This window comes from Oryx dammah, unplaced genomic scaffold, assembly GCF_014754425.2.
Source record: "Oryx dammah isolate SB20612 unplaced genomic scaffold, SCBI_Odam_1.1 HiC_scaffold_4, whole genome shotgun sequence".
Lineage (NCBI taxonomy): Eukaryota > Metazoa > Chordata > Mammalia > Artiodactyla > Bovidae > Oryx > Oryx dammah.
Window position 1 is genome coordinate 49,283,670 of NW_024070188.1, and position 25,455 is coordinate 49,309,124.

Below are 25,455 nucleotides of genomic sequence, written 5' to 3' on the forward strand. Positions count from 1 at the left end.
ATCTTCCTCCTTGAATCACAGCTAACCACAGAATTGTCCTACTGTCATCAGTAGAAAAGAGCTTCTGAAGAGTGATCAATTCAGCCAGCATCCACCACCACTGCTTCCGCTTCCAAGCATCAGTAATGATAGTGTCCTGGAACACACATTCACATAGGCTGTATTAGATTCAGTCCACCTTGACTGGGCAAACAACTCATGACTCTCATCCTTGGCAGTCTTGGCAAGTCCTGGCACCTTGAAGGGAGCCATGGCCAATCTCAGAACACTATTCACTGACTGTCACTTGAATACAAAGGGCCTGAGACAGAAATACTTCAAATAGCATCTTCTGCAAAAAATGTCTTATCTTGGAAAGAGTTCAACAGCAGCAATGATTTTATTCAAAGCCAAAGTCTTTACAATGGCCTACCAGGTCCTACAAGACCTGACTACTTCACCCGTGCTAATACAATCCCTCACACACTCTGCCCCAAATACACTGGACTCCCACTGTTCTTCAGGAGGAGTAATGGATCAAACCCAGTACGTCTGATCCAGCTCTTTCTACTTCCTGAAACACTCTTCCCCCAGGCAACCACTAGTAAAGTCCCTTGTGTGTGTGTGCTTAGTCGTTCAGACATGCCCAACTCTTTGCAACCCCAAGAACTGTAGCCCACCAGGCTCCTCTGTCCATGAGATTTCCAAGGCAAGAATACTGGAGTGGGTTGCCATCTTCCTGACCCAGGGATCACTACGTCTCCTGTGTCTCCTGTTTGGCAGGCGGATTGTTTACCACTGTACCACCTGGGAAGCCCAGCTAAACTCCCTTGCCTCTGCTCATATTTGCCTCAAATTTCAACTTCTCAGTGAGACTTGGTATCCAAACCTCCCTTATCCTACTGTGCATATGCTCTTTCCCATAGTTTCTATCATCTTCTATCATACTATTGGGTTGGCCAAAAGTTTAGTTCGAGTTTTTTTCTAACATCTTATGGAAAAACCTGAATGAACTTTTTGGCCAACCCAATATTATATTTGACCTTAACCTTATTTATTATGTTTATTGTTTGTCTCCTTGGTTAGAATACAGGTAAACTTTACTGGAGCAATAATCATTTTTGTGTGTGTGTGTGTGTGTGTGTTTTTTTTTTTTTTGGCCATGCTGCACAGCTTGCAGGATCTCAGTTCCCTGACCAGGAAGCAAACCTGGGCCCCCAGCAGTGACAGTGCTAAATCCCAATCCCTGGACCTCCAAAGAATTTGTAGAAATCTTTGTTTCATTTACTGATATACCCAAGTACCTAGATAGTCCCTGGCACATAGCAGATGCTCAATAAATATTAGGTGAATAAATGAAAGCACCTAAGTTTATGCCAGGCATAGTTCAAAAAGCATGGCATTTATTTAAATCTCACTAAAATTTGTACTGCTATTATTCTGAGTTTACAGAGAGGAAGCTAAGACCCAGAGAGGTTAATAACTGATCAAAGTGAAAGTGAAATTCACCTCCAACTCTTTGCGACCCCATGGACTGTAGCCTGTCAGGCTCCCCTGTCTGTGGAATTCTCCAGGCCAGAATACTGGAGTGGGTAGCCATTCCCTTCTCCAGGGAATCTTCCCAACCCAGGTATCGAACTGGGTCTCCTGCATTGCAAGCAGATTCTTTACCAGCAGAGCTATGAGGGAATCCCTGGCCAAAGGCTACCCTATTACTAAGTAATGTATCCAGAATTCAGAACCATGCAATATGATTCACAACCCACACAGAACTGTCAGTCAGAAAGCCCACACAGGAGCCCATGCCTAAAAGGAAAAGTTCTATCCAAAGTGAAGATTATATTTTTCTGTTTGCTCTATAGCAGAATGATCTTAAACACTCACAGATATTCTGTTAATGCAATAGGATTTTAATAATGCTTTCAGAGTCTTGTAGCTAGGATGAAGATTGAATATGGTAATAACTGTAAATAGCAATTCCATTTACTAAGCATATTAGTGAATATATTCAACAGGTATTAAAATATGCTAATATGGTTACTGAAGAAATTGTTGACCCCAAAGAGTTCAATTTGGAGGAGCAAACCAATTATCTCAACCAAAAGTTACCTGCAATTGCCCTGGTTGCCTTTTGATATGTTGATGACTTAAAATGTGAACCATCCATTTATTAATTTCAGCTTGTTAAGCTTGAAAAATCTGTGTCATATTATTTTTAATTGCATCAATTAAAATGAGAGTCACATACATAGCATGAATGTCATTGTGTGCATGTAATTAATCAGATGCTGTGAAAAAATGGCCACTAAAACATTAACATTATAAAGCACATCAATGAATAAGGGAATATTCTGGATTTTTAAGCCTCATACTATCAAATAATGAATATCCTCACATAAGTGATCACCTACCAATTTACATCATTTTTAAGAAGATGAAATCTCAAATGAACTGGTTTCTTATTTTTTCAAATTATAGTATAAAATATTTCATTTTCCATTTCTTTCTTTAGTTTATACTCTGGACTGCATGTTACCACACCTTACACCAATATAATGGCATCATCGACTCAGTGGACATGAGTTTGAGCAAACTGGAACATACTGAAGGACACGGAGGCCTGGCATGCTGCAGTTCATGGGGTTGCAGAGTCAGACATGACTGAATGACTGAACAACGGTAACAATTCCAGTATAATACCGATACCGTGATGTAGGAATCCAATGAATTAAGCAGGGTGTATATTTTTATGTTTGACTTCTTAAACTTAACATTATATTTGCAAGATTCATTTATGTTGTTATATTTGGTTACAGTCCATCCAATCACTTTGATGTGTAGTATTCCATTTTTTTAATATACCACCATTGGTTTATCCATGTTATGGTTGGTGAACAGTTGTATTCAACTTGGAGCATAATGAATATACACCTATAGATGTTTTTGTACATGTTATTTGACCTACAGTTTTTGTATTTCCATTGTATATACACTCAGGATTAGAATTGCTGGGTCACATTATTAGCTTTAGTTTATAACGTCTGTGCCCAGAAAAAATATGAGTGTCAATAGTTTAGGCAGTAATCCCAGGAAGCACTACTAGTGGAAATGGAGATGCTGGAAATGAAAGAAAGCCTTAAAGAGAGAGTATTAAACAAGTTCCCACTGAGAGCAACTAGAGCTTGATAGAAAATATCAGTGCTATCCCAACTGAGGGGTGAGGAAACAAGGGCATTTTATCCACCTAATCTTTGTCATTGGTTGAGACGCATTAATGAGGGACATTAATTTCTGCATTTTTAGCTTGCTTTGCCTGCACTCTGAGTGTGCTCACAGAAAATCTCCCAGGCCAAAAGGGTGAGGTATTACATAGCCTTTTGTATGTGGAACCCAAGCTGAGAAAACATGGGCCAACAGCATCTGCCATAAGAGCTGAACTCAAAAAGAAAGTAAAATCTCTAAGTGGCAAAATGGAGGAATTAAAGCCAAAGCCTTAATTTTTAGTTTGAGGAGGTCGTTCTTGATTATTTTTAGATGCCCATAGATGCTTAGGTTTATTTCTGGGCTCTTGATTCTGTTTCATTGGTCTACATGTGTGTTTATATACTTGTACCATACTGTTTGGATGACTACACTTTTATAGTATACCCTGAAATCAAGGAGTGTGGTGCCTCCTGCTTTGCTCTTCTTTTTCAGGATTTCTTTGGCTATTCAGGGTCTTTTGTGATTCCATATAAGTTTTAGGGGTGTGTTTTTCTTTTTTAACAAAGTATTTATATATTTATTTTAATTGCACTGGGTCTTTATTGCTGCACATGGGCTTTCTCTAGTTGTTGTGAGTGGGGGCTATTATTTGTTGTGGTGCACAGGCTTCTACTGTGATGGCTTCTCTGTTGCAGGATCTAGGCACATGGGTTGCAGCACACAGAGCTCAGTAGTTGCCACTCCTAGACTCTAGGGCTTGGGCTCAATAGCAGTAAATAGGCTTAGTTGCTTCACAGCATGTGGAATCTTCCTGGACTAGAGATTGAATCCATATCCCTTGCATTGGCAGGTTAATTCTTATCCACTGTACCACCAGGGAAGTCCAGGAGTGTGTTTATCTATTTCTGAAAAAAAAAAAAAAATGCCATTGCACTCTTGATAGGGATTGTACGAAATCGGTAGCTAGGTTTTGGTAGTATTGATATTTTAATGATATTAATTCTTCCAACCCATGAACACAGGATACATTTCATTTATTTGTGTCTTCTTTGATTTTTTTCATCAGTGTCTTACTTACATCAGAATAGAGATTTTCACCTTCTTAGTTAAATTTATTCCTATGTATTTTATTGTTTTGATATTATTATAAGTGAAGTTGATTTGTTTATTTCTTTTTCAGAAAATGTATTGTTAGTGTATAAAAATTCTACTGACTTTTATATGTTAATTTTGTATCCTACAACTTTACTAAATTCATGGATTACATCTAAGAGGTTTTTCTATTTGGGGTTAAATTTTTAGGATTTTCTTTATATAAAATCATGTCATCTGCAAGTAGGTACAATTTTACTTCTTTCTCTCCAATTCTCTCCTATTTATTTCTTTTTCTTGCCCAGTTACTCTGACTAGGACTTCCAGAAGTATACTGAATAAGAGTGGTGACAGTGAGTACGCTTGTCTTGTTTTTGATCTTGGAGAAAATGCTCTCAACCTTTCACCACTGAGTTTGCTGGCTGTGGGCTTTTCATATGTGGCCTTTACTGTGTTAAGATATATTCTTGTTATGCCTAACTTAAGGTTTCTTTTTTTTTTTATCATGAATGGGTGTTGAGTTTTGTCAAATGCTTTTTCTGTGTCTATTGAGATGGTTATATGATTCTTCTACTCTATTAATATGATGTGTCACATTGATTAATTTGCCTATGTTAAGCCATCTTTGCATCAGTCAGTGAGTCAGTTCAATCACTCAGTCGTGTCCGACTCTTTGCAGCCCCAAGGACTGCAGCACTCCAGGCTTCCTTATCCATCACCAACTCCCGGAGCTTGCTCAAATTCATGTCCATCAAGTCGGTGATGTCATCCAGTCATCTCATCCTCTGTCGGCCCCTTCTCCTACCTTCAATCTTTCCCAGCATTATGGTCTTTTCCAGCGAGTCAGTTCTTCACATCAGGTGGCCAGAGTATTGGAGCTTCAGCTTCAGCTTCAGTCCTTCTATCGTAGGGATAAATTCCACTTAATTGCAGTGAACAATCTTTTTGATGGGTTGTTGAAATTGGTTTGCTCGTATTTTACTGAGAATTTATGCATCTATATTCATCAGAGATGTTGGCCTATACTACCTTTTTGTTAATGTTATTGCTGTCTTTGGTTTTCAGCAGTCTTATTGTGGTGTGCTTAAGTGTAGTTTTCCTTACATTTACTTTATATTGACACTGCAAACTTAGATGATGTTATACACATGTGGGGAGGATTTTTTCTTTAACTTTGTGGTAGACAGAAAGAGACTATCACCTTAATAAGAGACTATCACCTTAATCCAATCGAGGACAGAGTTAATTGAGGCTAGATTTTACCCTTTATAAGGCCTGATCTATTTCCAATTTGGCTGTAGTCACATTCATCCTCCTTCAGAGTCAGTTGAAAGACTGGGTGTTTTCCAAGGCTCCTCTCTTCTGGCTAGTCTCGAACACTAATTTTTATCCTAGTCTTGTAAAAGCTCCACTCATATTCTCTGGCCCTTAGCAGCTACTACTTTATATTTATCTTTTCATTCTCTCCACCAATGCCACTTATGAATTAGATCATTTCTGAAGGGAAAAACAATATAGTGTTGAATTCACCTCAAATTTTCCCTTTCTCCATGAACTTGAACCCTAAATCCTAGCTACCTTTGTAACTTTCTAGTGGCTTTCAAATAGGTTTTTAAAAACCTTTTAATCAACTTTTTACTTGTACTTGATGGAAGAATTAACCTACTGCAAGTCAGTTCCTTGTGTCCAGAAGCAAAATTGTTACTGGTAAATTAGATGGCAAACTTTGTTAACAGACACTTTAACCCAGCATTGTCATGCAGTTTCAATATAATAGCTGATGTTCATAACAGCAACCTTGGGCCATTCTGATGCTAATATGTCTTCTGAATCATCAAAGAGTAAATTAAAATCAAAATAGCTTTAGTGTTTGAGATATTTAATGAGCTTTCATTCATTTCACAGGTAATCCATGAACATTGAATATGAGAATTTGCCTTCAAAATATTTCTGTCAAATTCTTCTCTTCTTTGTCTTATGTGCCACAACTCTGAAGCATCAATTCTGCCATATGAACATTTGAGTAAGTCTAAAGCTGCTTCTTAAATGTCTTGGTCTTTCTCTCTGCACTCCAGAACTTTTATGCAGAAGAGGGACACTTTCCATCTGGCTAAACAAGAACTCATGGCAGAAAGTTAATTTTTATGCAAAAATATCATCTTTGCTAACAAGATGTTTGGAATCTAAAGTGTATGACTCACCTAGTCTTGTTTGCTTTAGAGCTCCTGTTTAAAGCCCTGCTGAGACAACTGATATTCAGGAGAAATTATCTAAAGACACCATTTGTTCTTGTTGTTGTTCAGTTGCTAAGTCCTGTCTGACTCTTTTTGACCTCATGGATTGCAGCACACCAGGCTCCTTTGTCCCACTATCTCCCTGAGTTTGCTCAAACTCACGCCCATTGAGTCATTGATGCCATCGAACCATCTTCTCCTCTGCCTCTCCCTTTTCCTTTTGCCTTCAGTCTTTTCCAGCATTAGGGTCTTTTCCAATGAGTTGACTCTTCACATCAGGTGACCAAAGTATTGGAGCTTCAGCTTCAGTCTTTCCAATGAGTATTCAGGGTTGATTTCCTTAGAATTGGCTGGTTTGATCTCATTGCAGTTTAAGAGACTCTCAAGCGGTTTCTCCAGCTGTTCAAAAGCATCAGTTCTTCGGTGATCAGCCTTCTTTATGGTCCAGCTCTCACTCACATCTGTACTACTGGAAACACCATAACTTTGACTATATGGACTTTGGTTGGTAAAGTGATGTTTCTGCTTTTTAATATACTGTCTAGCTTTGTTATTGGTTCTCTTTCAAGAAGCAAGCATCTTTTTTTTTTTTAGGTTTATTTTTACTTTATTTTGCTTTACAATACTGTATTGGTTTTGCCATACATTGACATGAATCAGCCACGGGTGTACATGAGTTCCCAATCCTGAACCCCCCTCCCACCTCCCACCCCATATCATCTCTCTGGATCATCCCCGTGCACCAGCCCCAAGCATCCTGTATCCTGTATCGAACATAGACTGGTGATTCGTTTCTTACATGATAGTATACATGTTTCAATGCCATTCTCCCAAATCATCCCACCCTCTCCCTCTCACACAGAGTCCAAAAGTCCGTTCTAAACATCTGTGTCTCTTTTGCTGTCTCGCATACAGGGTTATCATTACCATCTTTCTAAATTCCATATATATGTGTTAGTATACTGTATTGGTGTTTTTCTTTCTGGCTTACTTCACTCTGTATAATCAGCTCCAGTTTCATCCACCTCATTAGAACTGATTCAAATGTATTCTTTTTAATGGCTGAGTAATACTCCATTGTGTATATGTACCACAGCTTTCTTATCCATTCATCTGCTGATGGACATCTAGATTGTTTCCATGTCCTGGCTATTATAAACAGTGCTGTGATGAACATTTGGGTACACATGTCTCTTTCAGTTCTGGTTTCCTTGGTGTGTATGCCCAGCAGTGGGATTGCTCAGTCATAAGGCAGTTCTATTTGCAGTTTTTTAGGGAACCTCCACACTGTTCTCCATAGTGGCTATACTGAAGCAAGCATCTTTTAATTTCATGGCTGCTGTCCCTGTCTGCAGTGATTTTGGAGGCCCCCAGAATAAAATCTGTCACTGCTTTCACTTTTCCTCCTCTATTTGTCATGAAGTGATGAGACTGGAGGCCATGATCTTAGCTTTTTGAATGCTGACTTCTAAGCCAGATTTTTCTTTTTTTTTTTTTTTTTATTATTTTTTTTTTTATTTTTTTTTAATTTATTTATTTATTTTTAATTTTTACTTTACAATTCTGTATTGGTTTTGGCATAGATTGACATGAATCCACCACAGGTGTACATGCGTTCCCAAACATGAACCCCCCCTCTTTCACTTTCATCAAGACGCTTTTTAGTTCCTTTTCACTTTCTGCCATTGGGGGGGGGGTAGGTATCACCTGCATATCTGAGGTTATTGATATTACTCCCAGCAATCTTGATTCCAGTTTGTGATTTATCCAGCCCGGCATTTCACATGGCATACTCTGCATATAAGTTAAATAAGCAGAGTGACAATATACAGCTTTGTTGTACTCCTTTCCCAATTTTGAACCAGTCTGTTTTTCCATGTCTAGTTCTAACTGTTGCATCTTGACCAGTGTACAGATTTCTCAGGAGGAGGCAGATAAGGTGGTCTGGTATTCCCATCTCTAAAAATTTTCCACAGTTTGTTGTGATCCACACAGTCAAAGGCCTTAGCATAGTCAATGAAGCAGAAATAGATGTTTTCTGGAATTCCCTTGCTTTTTCTATGATCTGCTGGATGTTGGTAATTTGATCTCTGGTTCCTCTGCCTTTCCTAAATCCAACTTGTACATCTGGAATTTCTTGGTTCACATACTACTAAAGCTTAGCTTGAAAGATTTTGAGTATTACCTTGCTATCATGTGAAATGAGCACAATTGTGAGGTAGTTTGAATATTCTTTGGCATTTCCCTTCTTTGAAATCAAAATGAAAATGGACATTTTCAAGTCTTGTGGCCATTGGTGAGTTTTCCAAATCTGCTGACTTATTGAGTGAAGCACTTTAACAGCATCATCTTTTAGGATTTGAAATAGCTCAGCTGGAATTCTATCACCTGCACTAGCTTTGTTTGTAGTAATGCTTCCTAAGGCCCATTTGATTTCACACTCCAAGATGTCTGACTCTAAGTGAGTGATCATGCCACCGAGGTTATCCGGGTCATTAAGATGTTTTATGTACAGCTCTTCTGTGTATTCTTACCATCTCTTCTTAATCTCTTCTGCATCTGTTAAGTCCTTACAATTTCTGTCCTTCATTGTGCCCATCTTTACATGAAGTGTTCCTGTGATATCTCCAATTTTCTTGAAGAGATCTCTAGTCTTTCCCATTCTATTGCTTTCCTCTATTTCTTTGCATTGTTCATTTAAGAAGGTCTTTTTATCTCTCCTTGCTCTTCTCTGAACCTCCGCATTCAGTTGGGCATATCTTTCCATTTCTCCCTTGGCTTTTACTTATCTTCTTTCCTCAGCTACATGTAAAGCCTCCTCCTACAACCACTTTGTCTTCTTGCATTTCTTTTTCTTCAGGATGATTTTGGTCACTGACTTCCGTACAATGGTATGAACTTTCATCTATAGCTCTTCAGACACTGTCTACCAGATCTAATCCCTTGAATCTATTTGTCACATCCTTTGTATAATCATAAGGGGTTTGATTTAGGTCATTCTTAAACCCTGCCAATCATTTATTTCTAGCTGCATGGTAGAGTTACATTTTGTGTGTGTGTTTAAAATTAACTGGATCTTTACCCCAAACAAGCTAAATTTTCAAATTTGTAATTTCTTGGAATTTTTCAGAAGTACATGTGATTGTAATGAGCAGCCAGCTATTTGAAAAACTCATGGGTGACTAGAAAACTGTATATCTAGGTTTTATTACTTTAGCTCCTAGGAGAAATATATTAACCACAATTATGATTTAAATGTTCCACTGCCCTTCTTCTTGAAGGTGAATGTAGGAATACAAGTGTGACCAATAGTTTTATATCATCTGTGAAACATTTTTGACAATACCGTCCATCCTGTGATTCAATAGTGGTTATACAAAGGACAGTTTTAATTTACCAGGAGTTACTCACAGGGTCTCAAGTACACCTGCATTTTGATGACTTTCAAATCTACATACTGGACCCAGATCTCTGTCCTGAGCCTATGGCACAGCTTTACCTGGTTGTGTCTCTGGCCCCCAGAACACGACAATGCAAACTGAACTCAGGCAATGCAAATTGACTCCTGCTCTCCCAGATCTGATGTTCCTTGTGATTCAGTGAATGGCACCTCCAGTTACCCAACATGGAAACCTAAGAGTCATCCTCCACACCTACATTCTCAACCCCCAACTGATTGGGTCTCTAAGTTTTGCTCCTTTGCTGTCTCTCACATCCACCCCTTTTTCTACCAACTCCTATCTCCTGAGTTCAGGCTCATCACTTCTCATATGGATTTTTGCAGAAAACCTATAACTGGATTTTAGTGGCTTCACTCCTTTTAATCCATTTTCATACCATTTCCGAAATCAGCTTTCTAAAGCAACAGCCTGACTGGTCATTCCCTTGTGATCTTTCAAGGCTCCTCCAGCCCCATTAGGGTAAGATCTAAATATTTTGGGTTACACAAAAAGTTCTTTTTAATCTACCTGCCTCCTCATCCTAACCTCACACTTTGGTTCTGCCATATTCCAGAATAAGTCACAGTCTCACATGCCAGTCTTCTCACCCAGGCTTTCATGCTTTAAATGTTCTTCCCTCTTTTATTTGCCTGGAAAATCCAATCAGTCACAGTAATTTAACTCAGGGGTCACTTCCTCCTGAAAACTTTCCTGAGTCCTCCAGGGTGGTCTATGACCTCTTTTTCCATGCACCTCAAACACCAGTGCTTGCCTTATCACACTATACTGATATTGTCTGTTTACATAATCATCTTTTCTCATCTTTTCCTTAATCTATAAATTCCTTTAAAGGCAAGAAACTTGGTTTTATTATTTCTAATCCCACTGCCTCACACACAAAAAAAAATGTAGACAGGATGCAGACTCACAGATGATGTGTTTGGGTGAATGAAAATTTTAATATGCTTTTCAGGCTTTTGCCAATTAAATAAAGATAGGTCCATCTCAAAAGAAAAGTCATGATTTCTTTTTCAATAATTACCAGAAAGGTTAGAATTAAGGTTTGTCTTAATTATAGTACTTAGTCTTGTACCAAGATGTCTAAAACACATTCCATTCTCACCCTCCACCATTTCTTTCCTCTGATCCTGTTCTTGAACCACAGTATAACTCACCTGGAGCCTCTGGTTTACGTATTACCCTGTGGCTATTGGAAGCTGCATAGAATGGGCTTTGCCATCAAACAAACCTTGGGTTCAAGTTCTGGACTACTATTTACTACTATTTATGTAGGTAGGCAACATTAGATGGGGCTTCCCATGTGACTCAGTGGTAAAGAAACTGCCAAAGCAGGAGACTCAGAATCCGTGGGTTCAATCCTTGGGTTGGGAAGTTCCCTTGAAGGAGGAAATGAAAACCCACTCCAGTATTCTTGTCCAGAAAATCTCATGGACAGAGGAGCCTAGCAAGCTACAGTCCATCGGGTTGCAAAGAGTTGGACACAACTTAGCATGCACACAATATTAGATAATTTATTAAACATCTCTAAGCCTTAGTTTCCTCATTTGCAAAATGGGGACAATAGTACCTGCTTTACTGGTGGACTAGGATGGTGATGTTATGATTAAATAATGTAATGCACAGTACTGAATCTCACAATAAAGTTCTGTAAACATCATTAATTGTTATTGTTGTGAACATGACTAACTCATTAGCAGGAGAGAAGCTACTATTGGGAACCAGAGTTAACTTTTATTGCTTGATCCTGAAGGTAGCAAAATGCCTGTCCCACTGGAAATTGCTCACTAAGTGGTTACTATTATTAATTTTTAAGGGCTCCAGATAGTTGAGATTTTGTTGTATTCTTCTAACACCATAATGTTTTTTAGTTTTTGTTTTCTTATCTCATGTTGTCAGTTATCCTGCCTTATTATTACAAGCTTCCCAGAGTTTACATATGCTGGTTTTCCATGATCATCATTCTCAATGATCATAGTCATCATTATCATCCCATTACCATCACCACCTTTGGCATATGGGCAGATACAGGGTCCTGATCTTCCATTTCTCCGGGACTGTTCCCTTTCTTATTCTCAACCTTCAGACTCTGCTGCCGTCTTGACTTAAGCCTTACAGATGGGCCTGGGGGTTAGAGGGCATGAAGCTGGTGTTCCGGCCAGGACAGTGCAAAAGATGAAACATCATCTCAGATGGAGATGGGAAGATCAGGGTGAGAATCTGACCAAAAGTGGCACAAGAAGGGCCAAGAGGGTCACAGCCTGGGCTTGGGAGTATGGGTACCTGGAAGTTGGAACTGAGCACAGGATAAAAGCAGTAAGCAGAATGAATCAAGGGAAGAGAGAGGCTGGGAGCTGACTGGTCTGTTCTACCTGGTTCCCTCTCTCCCTGTAAAATGCATTAAGTTTCAAAGCCAATTGCAAGTTGATAGGCTTGAAGAGACACCTCAGCACTTTTTCAGTGGGAACACTTACTTTGCAGTTGTTTTCTACATGCTACGTCATGTCTGACCCTTTTCTGACCCCATGGGCTGTAACCTTCCAGGCTCCTCTGTCCATGGCATTCTCCAGGCAAGGATACTGGAGTGGTTGCCACTTCCTTCTCCAGGGGATCTTCCCAACCCAGGAATGGATCCCTCATCCCCTACAGGTGGATACTTTACCAATGAACAACAAGGGAAACCCAGGAGCATGTACTTTAACCAAGGCCAAACTTATTTTATCCCACAAATAAAAGGATTTCATATGCAGAACTACAGGACTGCTGGTGTGAACGAGACGATCAAGATATAAGGAGCTAGACACCTGTCTCTGTTTGGATAGAAAGAGGGTCTCTACAGTAAACAGACCTAAATTCGTAGAGGAGGCAATGTGGTTAGAAGAAGTACCAATGAGGGAAAAAAGAGAATAAAATAGGCAGAAACTGAATGTTAATCTTTCATTTATTTAATGAACAGAACTTGCCTGGAGTTACAATGTAGATTTTTAAGTCAGCTATAAGCACTGTCCCTGGCAGATCACAAAAACTCAAGGATGGGAATAACATATCTTTGAGCAGCCAGGATGGAGTTTAGGCAAATAGAACAGGGGAAGCCCCAGAAGATGTTGATGGGGAGGTAGGATAAAGCTCAGTGGAAATTAAGTAGATGCACAGAGAGAAATTAAGTCCAAAATCTGTGTGGCCCCAAAAGAAGTGAAGGGAAAATAATAATCTTTTTTTTTTTGTTTAAACTTTCCAGCCTTTGGTTGAAGTTCATTGCTTGAATGCATTCCTAAACTATGATCCAATAATTCCTAAAGGCAGTGCTCATAAAAGGGAAATCTTTTATTGTAAAAAAAGAAAAGGCGATCAGAGTTTAAACATTTTTGCTTTTTATATCTCTATGAACTTGACTTTTATCATTTATGTCTAATAGGCTTAAGTCTGTAGAAAAGTTTTATTTTACCTGACCTCAAACACAGTGACTATATATCCTTCCACAATACCTTCTAGTACATCATCAAGTATTAATATGAAGCTGATTTTTAAAAACTAATGAATAATAACCAAGAAAATGAACTAAGCTTGTTTTTGCCATAACATTAACATTACTGCAGTACATTTTAACATATTAACATGAGTCAGAATGTGATTATTTAGTACTTGCCAGAAGCAACCCAAATCATTTCTGGTCTTATTTTTCAGATCTCTCTTTTTTCCCCCGTTCTATTGCGGTTTTCTTTAAGACTTTGAATAAATTCAGAATTAATACATACATTTTTTAAATGAAGCATAGTTTTGATTAGAGCATGGTTTGCATATATTCTTAACTTATTTTTTATTCTGCTGGAGGAAAATATATTTAGTTTCCATATACTTGTCTTTATTATACAGAGGTTAGACTAGATTATTACTAATGTTGCTTAATGCTTTCAAAGTGTATGACTTTACATGAAATTAAAAAAAAATTCTTGGATAAATGTAATTCCTCTCTCAAGGAAATGTAATTTTTAGTCAACATAGTATGATGAGTTCCTTGTGCATAGCCATTTACAATGTTGACAATTCTAGAGGAGAAAAATGATAAGTATCACGGAAAAATATCCAAATGGGTAATAAATGTATGATGCCCTTTGAAAAAGATTCCTACAAATGACAAATAGGTCATAAGCAAAAAATTATTGAGCAGTATAAGGAGACACATAAAGGAAAACTTACAAGTCAACGTAATGATGATACTTCCAATGACTATATCAGATAGTTGAACATAATTCAGTTTTATCATGTACTTTGCAGGGTGTTCAATACTATGAGTACTACAAAAAGTATAAGTTATGTTCTCCTTCTTCATAGTACTTATTACATTAGAGAAACAGGGCTAATGCATAACAAATAATTAGAGGAAAATATAACAATGAATTCTTGTGCTGTTTCTCTAGTGCTTTACAAAGCTTTAATAGTTTTCAGAGAAAGGTTAAAAGAAACAAAGACATAAAAGTTACAATTCTCTTATAAGAAAACTAGGAAACCTTGAGAACACTTACAATAAATTTCAAGATCTGTGTTCCAGAGGTATAGCTGGCAGGCTGTTGTCTGAATTAAGTTAAAATTAAAGAACAGTGAAAGTGAAGTCGCTCAGCCGTGTCCGACTCCTTGCGACCCCATGGATTGTAGCCTACCGGGCTTCTCCATCCGTGGGATTTTACCTTCAAAATTTTAAAACTTACCTGGAAATTGCTACTTTGGAGCTAATGTTGATTAATAAAGAAGTTTTATCCATGAGGTTAGGTTCAGCTCCATGTAAGAGACTCAATAGAGACTCAAAATAATAGTGGCTCAAAAAACTTGGCTTCTGTGCACCAGTGCTGAGTCAAATCTCAGAAGCGGAGTTTTGGGTGAAGTAGAAAAGAACAGTTTTATTGATTTGCCAAAATAGAGGACATAGTGGGCTTATGCTTCAAAAATTTTTTTGTCCCAACCTAGAGGGATTTGGTGAGGAGTTTTATAGCCATGGTTGAAGGGTAGGCTTGCTGAAAAGGGTCAGGGTGTGTGCAGGGCCTCAGGTGGTCTCCTGATGAGCTTCTCAGATGACTTTCTCTCTGGAACATCTCACATTTGGCGGTGTCTTAATTCTGTAGAAGAGCTCAAAGATATTGTAATGTGCACTTGAATGTGCACTCCCATCACCAGTCACATCCACACCTGGGTGTTGTTTTTCCAGTAGTCATGTATGGATGTGACAGTTGGACCATAAAGAAAGTTGAGTGCTGAAGAATTGATGCTTCTGAACTGTGGTGTTGGAGAAGACTCTTGAGAATCCCCTGAACTGCAAGGAGATCAAACCAGTCAATCCTAAAGGAAATCAGTGCTGAATATTCATTGGAAGGACTGATGCTGAAGCTGCAATACTTTGGCCACCTGATGCGAAGAACTGACTCATTGGGAAAGACCCTATGCTGAGAAAGATTGAAGGCAGGAGGAGAAGGGGATGACAGAGGATAAGATGGTTGGATGGCATCACTGACTCGATGGACATGAGTCTGAGCAAGCTCTGGGTGTTGGTGATGGACAGAGAGGCCTGGCGTGCTGCGGTCCATGGGGTCAGAAAGAGTCTGACACAACTGAGCAACTGAACGGAACTGAACTGAGAGTCCTGCCCCAAGGCTCCACTATTGGTTCTTGGCTGCTCCTCCCTTGTCTCTGCATCCTCTCCCTTCCCTGATTAGCAACACAGGAACCAGCCCTTTGGAACTCAGTGAAGGTCATGGAGGTTGGAGTCTATTCCCAACAAACAGGAAAGGGAGGACATAGAAAAGCTTCCATACCCAGGAGCCCCACAAGGTCCTACTCAGTTTCAGTTTTAGCAAAATAAAAGTTTTTCACTCTAAACTTCCAATAGAAGTTCAAAGGTTTGAGGGCATATGAATCTGCTCCCCCAAATTTTGGGGGATCCATGCTGTCTCCATCATCACCATGATCCAAGCAGTTACAAATCTAGCCCAGTTTCCAGGGGCTTGTAAAAGAAATTCCCACCCACATCTTGGTGGGATGACAAAGAATTGCAACCATCTGTAATCTATCACAAATATAAAGAAGGCAAAGTACTAGAAAATGAGTTGAGCCTTGCGATATCATTCATGATGACCAAAAAGAAATTTTAAAGTTATACTTGGGGCAAGAAGACAAAGGAAAACATTATTTCATTGATTTTGAACAAATGGAATGATATAAATAGATGAATGACAGAAAGGAAGTAAAATGTCTCAACTCCTATTTTGCTTCTGTCAGGAAGAAATGCAAATCAGGTGGGAAAAGGTAAAATTAACATTGATAAGAAAGAACTGCAGTCCAAGATGAACAAACAGACCCCAAAAGAAGGATTTATCTGCTCTGAATAATATTTTCCCCTGCCTTTAATGATTCAGCTTTCAAGGCTTATAAGCAAACAGCATTTACTGAGCACATGTTATGTGTCCGGTACATTCATAGGCACTGGGTGTTTATTTCAAGTGCACTGTGATTAATAATAGAACAAGATGGGCAGGAAAGTAATAAAATCCTAAATTATATTTACATGCAATGTTGGCTCAGTGGGTAAATAATCTACCTGCAATACAGGAGACTCAAGTTCAATCCCTGGGTCAGGAAGATCCCCTGCTGAAGGAAATGGCAACCCACTCCAGTATTCTTGCCTGGAGAATTCCATGGACAGAGGAGTCTGGTGGGCTACAGTCCATGGAGTCACAAAGAGTCGGACATGATTGAAGTGAGTGAGCACACAGGGTCTGGAATATGGAAAAAGACAATCCTACTTTGCTTGGATATAATAAGAACAGACCTGTAGCACTGAGTTCATTGTTGAGGCTTTAGTTTAAATTGACTGCCGATAGCCTGGAGGGACACCTACAGAAATGCCTAGAAAAAGGGAATTGTCTCGGGAAAGGGACACATAAAAAAAGGATAATATTTTTGCCTGGAGGCAAGACAGCTTTTATTAGCTATGTAATTTGTCTTCAACTCTTCAAAGGGTTTTCATGTGACTCCAACTCATAGTAGGAAGAATTTTCTAATATTTAGACCTATTGGGTGAACAAACATGTTTATTTATTTTGAGACTGTATGCTGCTGCTGCTGCTAAGTTGCTTCAGTCGTGTCCGACTCTGTGCGACCCCATAGATGGCAGCCCACCAGGCTCCCCTGTCCCTGGGATTCTCCAGGCAAGAACACTGGAATGGGGTGCCATTTCCTTCTCCAATGCATGAAAGTGAAAAATAAAAGTGAAGTCGCTCAGTCGTGTTAGACTCTTAGCGACCCCATGGACTGCAGCCTACCAGGCTCTTCCGTCCATGGGATTTTCCAGGCAAGAGTACTGGAGTGGGGTGCCATCGCCTTCTCCATGAGACTGTATAGGTTTTATTAAATCTCACGATTTAGAATTTTCTGTAGGTTTTTCTCCAAAGAATGAATTTGCCAAGAAAAAAAATTTTTTTAATGAAAAATACAGAGATGAAAAAATATCTGAAAATTTTAAAAATACACTTGATAAGATAAAATTCTGGATTAGGCACTGCCTAAGACAAGATCAGTGAAGCTAAAAACCTAACTATGGAAGCACAAAACAGAAAGCACAGAGAAGAAAAAAATGAAAGAAAAAACATGACCTGTGAGACATTATGAAGTAGTCAAGTATACATGTAACTTGAGTTACGAAAAAAGGGAGAAAGGAGAGCATGGGAGTTAAAAAAAAATAAAATTAGAAACAATAATGGCTGAAAAATTTCCAAATGTCTCAAAAACAGTAAACCCAAAGATCAAAAAGCCAATAAATCTTAAGCAGAAGAAATATAGAGAAAACCACTAAGTCACAACATAATTAAATTGCTAAACATCAGGGCTAAAGAATGTCTTAAATTCAGACAAACAGGATACATTATGCAGAGAGGAACAAAGTTGAGAAAGATAACAACCTTCTTGTCAAGAGCTAATTAAACTAGGAGATAAAGGAGCAATGATTTTGAAGTGCTGAATAAAAATATCTGTAAACTGAGGATTTTGTTTTCAGAAGTAAAAGCAAAAAAAGAAAAGAGTTTTACAGACAAAATCTGAGAGAACTCATTTGAACCAAATATGCATTACAAGAGGTGATAAAGAAAGTTCTTTGTGCAGAAGGAAAATAATACAAGATGAATCTACACAGAGAAATGATAGATATAAGAGTAAATATAAGAGTTTTTTCACATATGCATTTTTAATAGGTTATTGAGTGCTTAAAGTAAAAAGAATAATAATGTGTGATAGAGTTTATAAGGTATATGGAAGTAAAATATATGACAGCAAAAGCATAAAGGATGGAGGGAAAGTGAAATTGTAGTTATAAGGTTCTTACACTATATGTGACATGATATAACATCATTTGAATATAGATTATGGTAAGTAAAAAATGTATACTGTCACCATAAAGCAACAACTGAAAAATTAAATAAAACAAAGAGGATAGGCAATAAAAGATATAAAAATGAAATTATTAAAAAAAAATGTTCACTTTATCCAAAAAAGACAAGAAGTTAAAACCATATGAAACAAAAACCATAGAACAGATATGATATGATTCCTTTCATATGAAGAATATAAAGTATAGATAAAACTATGGATAAACATAAAAACAAAAGGTGGTTGCCAAGGGCTAAAAGGAAGAGAAAGAGGGAGGAGGAATTATACTTTAGTAGCTATAGTGTTTCAGGGTTGTAAGATGAGAAAGTTCCAGATACCTGTTGTACAACAATGTGAATATACTTAAAACTACTGAACTGTACATTTAAAAATGGTTACAATCAAGACTTCCTGGTGGTCCCAAGTTAACAGTCTGCATGCCAATGCAGTGGACACAGATTTAACCCCTGATCTGGGAAAATTCCATATGTCGTGAAGCAACTCAAGCCTCTGTGCCACAACTACTGAGCCCACACTCAAGAGCCCATGAGCTGCAAATACTGAGCCCACATCCTGTAACTACTGAAAACAGTGCACCCAGAGCCTGTGCTCCACAAGAGAAGCTACCAGAATGAGAAGGAACCATGAGAAGTAGAGTAGTTAACTGCAGCAAAGAGAACCCCCTGCTCATCACAATTAGAGAAAGGCCACACACAGCAATGAAGACCCAGCACAACCAAAATAAATAAATAAGTAATTTCTTTAAATGATTACGGTGATAAAATAAATATTATGTGTTTCTTAGCCACAATGAAGCAATTTTAGAAAACCAAGATGATAAATTTAAATTCAACCAAAGAAGAAAAAGGAAAGATATATAACTCTGAATGCAGAGTTCCAAAGAATAGCAAAGAGAGGTAAGAAAGCCTTCCTAAGTGATCAATGAAAATAAATAGAGGAAAACAGTAGAATAGGAAAGACTAGAGATCTCTTCAAGAAAATTAGAGATGCCATGGGAGCTTTTCATCCAAAGATGGGTACAATAAAGGACAGAAATGGTATGAAACTAACAGAAGCAGAAGATATTAAGAAGAGGTGGCAAGAATACAAAAAAGAACTATACAAAAAAAGATCTTAATGATCCAGATAACCACAATGGTGTGATCACTCATCTAGAGCCAGACATCCAGAATGCGAAGTCAAGTGCTCCTTAGGAAGCATCACTACAAACAAAGCTAGTGGTGGTGATGGAATTCCAGTTGAGCTATTTCGAATCCTAAAAGATGATGCTTTGAAAGTGCTGCACTCAACACGCCAACAAATTTGGAAAACTCAGCAGTGGCCACAGGACTGGAAAATGTCAGTTTTCATTCCAATCCCAAAGAAAGGCAATGCCAAGGAATGCTCAAACTACCACACAATTGCACTCATCACACATGGTAGCAAAGTAATGCTCAAAATTCTCCACCAACAGTACGTGAAGCACAAACTTCCAGATGTTCAAGCTGGTTTTAGAAAAGGCAGAGGAACCAGAGAACAAATTGCCAACATCTGTTGGATCATCGAAAAAGCAAGAGAGTTCCAGAAAAACATCTACTTCTGCTTTATTGACTACACCAAAGCCTTTGACAGTGTGGATCACAATAAACAGTAGAAAATTCTTAAAGAGATGGGAATACCAGACCACCTTGTACCTGCCTCCTGAGAAATCAGCATGCAGGTCAAGAAGCAACAGTTAGAACTTGGCTTGAAACAATGGACTGGTTCCAAATTGGAAAAGGAGTACGACAAGCCTGTATATTGTCACCCTGCTTTTTTAACTTATATGCAGAGTACATCATGAGAAATGCTGGACTGGATGAAGCACGAGCTGGATTCAACATTGGTGGGAGAAATACCAATAACCTCAGATATGCAGATGACGCCACCCTTATGGCAGAAAGTGAAGAGGAAATAAAGAGCCTCTTGATGAGGGTGAAAAAGGAGAGTGAAAAAGCTGACTTAAAACTCAACATTCAAAAAACGAAAATCATGGCATCTGGTCCCATCACTTCATGGCAAATAGATGGGGAAACAGTGGCTAACTTTATTTTGGGGGGCTCCAAAATCACTGCAGATGGTTAATGCAGCCATGAAACTAAAAGATGCTTGCTCCTATGACCAACATAGACAGGCTTTTAAAAAGCAGAGACATTACTTTGCCAACAAAGGTCCGTCTAGCCAAAGCTATTGTTTTTCCAGTAGTCATGTATGGATGTGAGAGTTGGACCATAAAGAAAGCTAGGCACCACAGAACTGATGCTTTTGAACTCTGGTGTTGGAGAAGACTCTTGAGAGTCCCTTGGACTGCAAGGAGATTAAACGAGTGAGTACTAAAGGAAATCAACCCTGAATATTCACTGGAAGGACGATGCTGGAGCTCACGCTCCAATACTTTGGCCACCTGAAGAGAAGATTTGACACTTAGAAAAGACCCTGATGCTGGGAAAAACTGAAGGCAGGAGGAGAAGGGTACGACAGAGGATGAGATGGTTGTATGGCATCACTGACTTGGTGGACATGAGTTTGAGTAAGCTCTGGAAGTTGGTGATGGACAGGGAAGCCTGATGTGCTGCAGTCCATGGGGTCACAAAGAATTGGACATGACTGAACGACTGAACTGAACTGATAAAAGAATTGTACTAAATGTAAATGACCTAAATATTCCAATTAAGCACTAGATATTGTAATATTAGATACATCCAATCTCAAGCTGTCAATAACAAAAAATTTCAACAAACTATAAAGACAGAATTACTGTGACAGGATACAAAAAGACATACTATGCAAACACTAATCAAAGGAAAGTCGGAGTGGTTGTACTGATATCATAGAAATTATATTTCTTAAAAGGGAATATAACACAGATAAGGATACTTCATAATGGTGAAGGTTTCAGCTCATCAGAGAACATAACAATTCTCTGTATGCACCTAATAACAAGATTTCAAAATACATGAGCCTATACCTAATAGAATGGAAAAGAAAAACAGAAAAATCTACAAATAATTTTCAATACTCCTCTCTCAGTAAATGATATGACAGATAAATTATTAAAAATATAAAAGACTTTACCAATACTTTCAGCCAACATATCTCTCTTTTTTTTTTTTAAATCTTAAACCAAATTTGCATTCCTGGGATCAAGCCCACTTTATTATGCTTTGCTGGATTTGATTTGATAATATTTTCTAAAGGATTGCTATTAATATTATACCTGAGAACATAAAGACACATATTCTTTCCGAGTATATATAGAACATTTACTGTGGTAAAACACGTTCTGGGGCATAAAGCAAACCTCAATAAACTTCAAAGTACTGAAATCAGAGAAGATTGGTAGGTGTGTTTTCTGACCATACTGGAATTAAACTATAAATCAATAACAGAAAATACCTTTAAAATACCTTCAAATGTTAGGAAATTGAGTGAAACACTTGTAAATAACCCTAATAATGCTTTGAATAAATAATTTCTAAAAAGAAGAAATCACAAGAAAAATTAAGAAATACTTTTAAACTAAATAAAAATAAAAATGCAACTGAAAATTTGTGGGATATAACTAAAGGAAGTGTTAGGAAGAAATGTATAGCTTTAAACACTTATATTGGCAAAGAAGAAAGACCAAAATAAATGAAACAAACTTTTGCCTAATCTAGAATAAAAATAACAAATTAAACCCATAGTAAATAGAAGAAAGGAAATAATAAAATGAGACAAAAGTATTTGAAATTTAAAGCTGAAAAGCAAAATAGAAAATCAGTGAAACCAAAAGATATATCTTTGAAGAGGTAAATAAAATTGCTAACTTTCTAGTCAGAATTATTAGCAGAGAGAGAACTATGAGTTGCTTATGCCAGGAATAAATGAGGGACTCCCACTAAAAATTATACAGACATCCAAGGAATACTAGGGAAATGTATTTCAAAAATTTCTTATGTCCATAAATTCAAACTCTCTGATGAAATGGATAAATTCCTTGAAAGACACAAACTACCAAAGTTTATATAGAGGAAGCATGGAACTTCAATAGTTCTATATCTATTAAATAACCTGAATTCATAATTAAAACCTTTCTACAGAGAAAACTTTTGGCTTAAGTGGCTTCACTGTTATTTTGTGAAAAGTAGACGGGCAGTTCTAAGAGCCAGGAGAGATTGCAAGGGAGGCACTGCAAAGGAACATGAGGAAAATTTGGAGGTTATAAAAATATCCAGTTTTGTGATTTTGGTAATGGATACACCTGCATTCATTTGTCAAATCTCACCAAATAGAGTACTTAAAGTTGGTAACTTTTATTGTGTATAAATTGCATATGACTAAGTTCAGCTCAGTTCAGTCACTCGGTTGTGTCCAACTCTTTGCGACCCCAAGGACTGCAGTACGCCAGGCCACCCTCCATCACCAACTCCCGGAGCCTACCCAAACTCATGTCCATTGAGTTGGTGATGCCATCCAACCATCTCATCCTCTGTCATCCTTTTCTCCTCCTGCCCTCACTCTTTCCCAGCACTAGGGTCTTTTCAAATGAGTCACCTCTTTGAATCAGGTGGCCAATGTATTTGAGTTTCAGCTTCAACATCAGTCCTTTCAATGAATACCCAGGACTGATCTCCTTTAGGATGAACTGGTTGGATCTCCTTGCAGTCCAAGGGACTCTCAACAGTCTTCTCCAACACCACAATTCAAAAGCATCAATTCTTCGGTGCTCACGTTTCTTTATAGTCCAACTCTTACATCCATACATGACTACTGGAAAAACCATAGCCTTGACTAGACAGACCTTTGTTGGCAAAGTAATGTCTCTGCTTTTGAATATGCTATCTAGGTTGTCATAACTTTCCTTCCAAGGAGGAAGCGTTTTTTAATTTCATGGCTGCAATCACCATTTGCAATGATTTTGAAGCCCCTCAAAAATAGCCTTCCACTGTTTCCCCATCTATTTCCCATGAAGTGATGGGACCAGATGCCATGATCTTAGTTTTCTTAATGTTGAGCTTTAAACCAACATTTTCACTCTCCTCTTTCACTTTCATCAAGAGGCTCTTTAGTTCCTCTTCACTTTCTGCCATAAGAGTGGTGTCATCTGCATATCTGAGGTTATGGATATTTCTCCCAGCAATCTTGATTCCAGCTTGTGCTTCTTCCAGCCCAGCATTTCTCATGATGTACTCTGCATAGAAGTTAAATAAGCAGGGTGACAATATACAGCCTTGACGTACTCCTTTTCCTATTTGGAAGCAGTCTGTTGTTCCATGCCCAGTTCTAACTGTTGCTTCCTGACCTGCATACAGATTTCTCAAGAGGCATGTCAGGTGGTCTGGGATTCCCATCTCTTGAAGAATTTTCCACAGTTTATTGTGATCCACATACTCAAAGGCTTTGGCATATAATCAGTGAAGCAGAAATGATGATTTTCTGGAACTCTCTTGCTTTTTCAATGATCCAGCAGATGTTGGCAATTTGATCTCTGGTTCCTCTGCCTTTTCTAAAACCAGCTTGAACATCTGGAAGTTCATGATTCACGTATTCCTGAAGCCTGGCTTGGAGAATTTTGAGTATTACTTGAGTAGCATGTGAGATGAGTGCAATTGTGTGGTAGTTTAAGCATTCTTTGGCATTGCCATTCTTTGGGATTGGAATGAAAACTGACCTTTTCCAGTCCTGTGGCCACTGCTGAGTTTTCCAAATTTGCTGACATGTTGAGTGCAGCACTTTCACAGCATCATCGTTCAGGATTTGAAATAGCTCAACTGGAATTCCATCACCTCCACTAGCTTTGTTTGTAGTGATGCTTCCTAAGGCCCACTTGACTTCTCATTCTAGGATATCTGGCTCTAGGTGAGTGATCACACTATGGTGATTAACTGGGTTAAGAAGCTTTTTTGTACAGGTCTTCTGTGTATTCTTGCCACCTCTTCTTAATATCTTTTGCTTCTGTCAGGTCCATACCATTTCTGTCCTTTATTGAGCCCATCTTTGCATGAAATATTCCCTTGATATCTCTAATTTTCTTGAAGAGATCTCTAGTCTTTCCCATTCTAATGTTTTCTTCTCTTTTTTTTGTATTGATTGCTGAGAATGGCTTTCTTATCTCTCCTTGCTATTCTTTGGAACTCTGCATTCAAATGGATATGTCTTTCCTTTTCTCCTTTGCTTTTTGCTTCTCTTCTTTTTACAGATATTTGTAAGGCCTCCTCAAACAGCCATTTTGCTTTTTTGCATATCACTAAAGCTAACTAAAAAACAAGCAAACAGACAAACAAGAAACAATACTACAATGAATGATAGATCATTTGTCACCAATATTAAAGAAAAAAAATGAGGAAGAGTAATGAGCTAGGTCGGTTATTCTCCATCCTGGATGCACTTCAGAATCACCTAAGTATCCAGGTATTTGTAAAGCAAAATACCAAAGACCAGACTCTGCCTCAAGAGGTTCAGAGAGTTCTTCTGATGCTATCAGACTAACCTATGTGTGTGTGTGCACTCAGCTGTATCCAACTCTTTGCAACTCTATGGAACCTGAAAGAATTCAAATTGTCTTCTAATACTAAGCACTGAAATATCCAGCAGTGACTTTAGTTTTGTTTTTTTCTTTTTAAATTTAAATAGAGTTAATCTGGCAGTTTTATTGCTCCCAACCTCTCCCAGCCACCTAGTTGCCTTGCCAAGTGTATTTTCAAAACCATTAGGCAATATGTTGCATAGTTTAGCAATTATAACTTTTAAATGTAGGTTATGGAAAAGCAGAAATACTTTAAACTACAGCTGAGATACAGTATCTTAAGAACATATGTGAGTTTCCCAGATGGCTTAATCCCAAGGGAACATATGTAGACGTATACTTAATCTAAACCATCAGAAAGCCCTAAAAATTAATCCATTTTCATAAAGAGAGAGAAAGACAGAATAATGAGTTTTTATTATTCAATATATTCCCTTTAAATCTTATTTTCAAGGCCTTAACGATTGTTTGGAGACTGAAATTATACTATGGAATGTCTTATTAGACTCACCATGTGACTTTGAGGAAATAA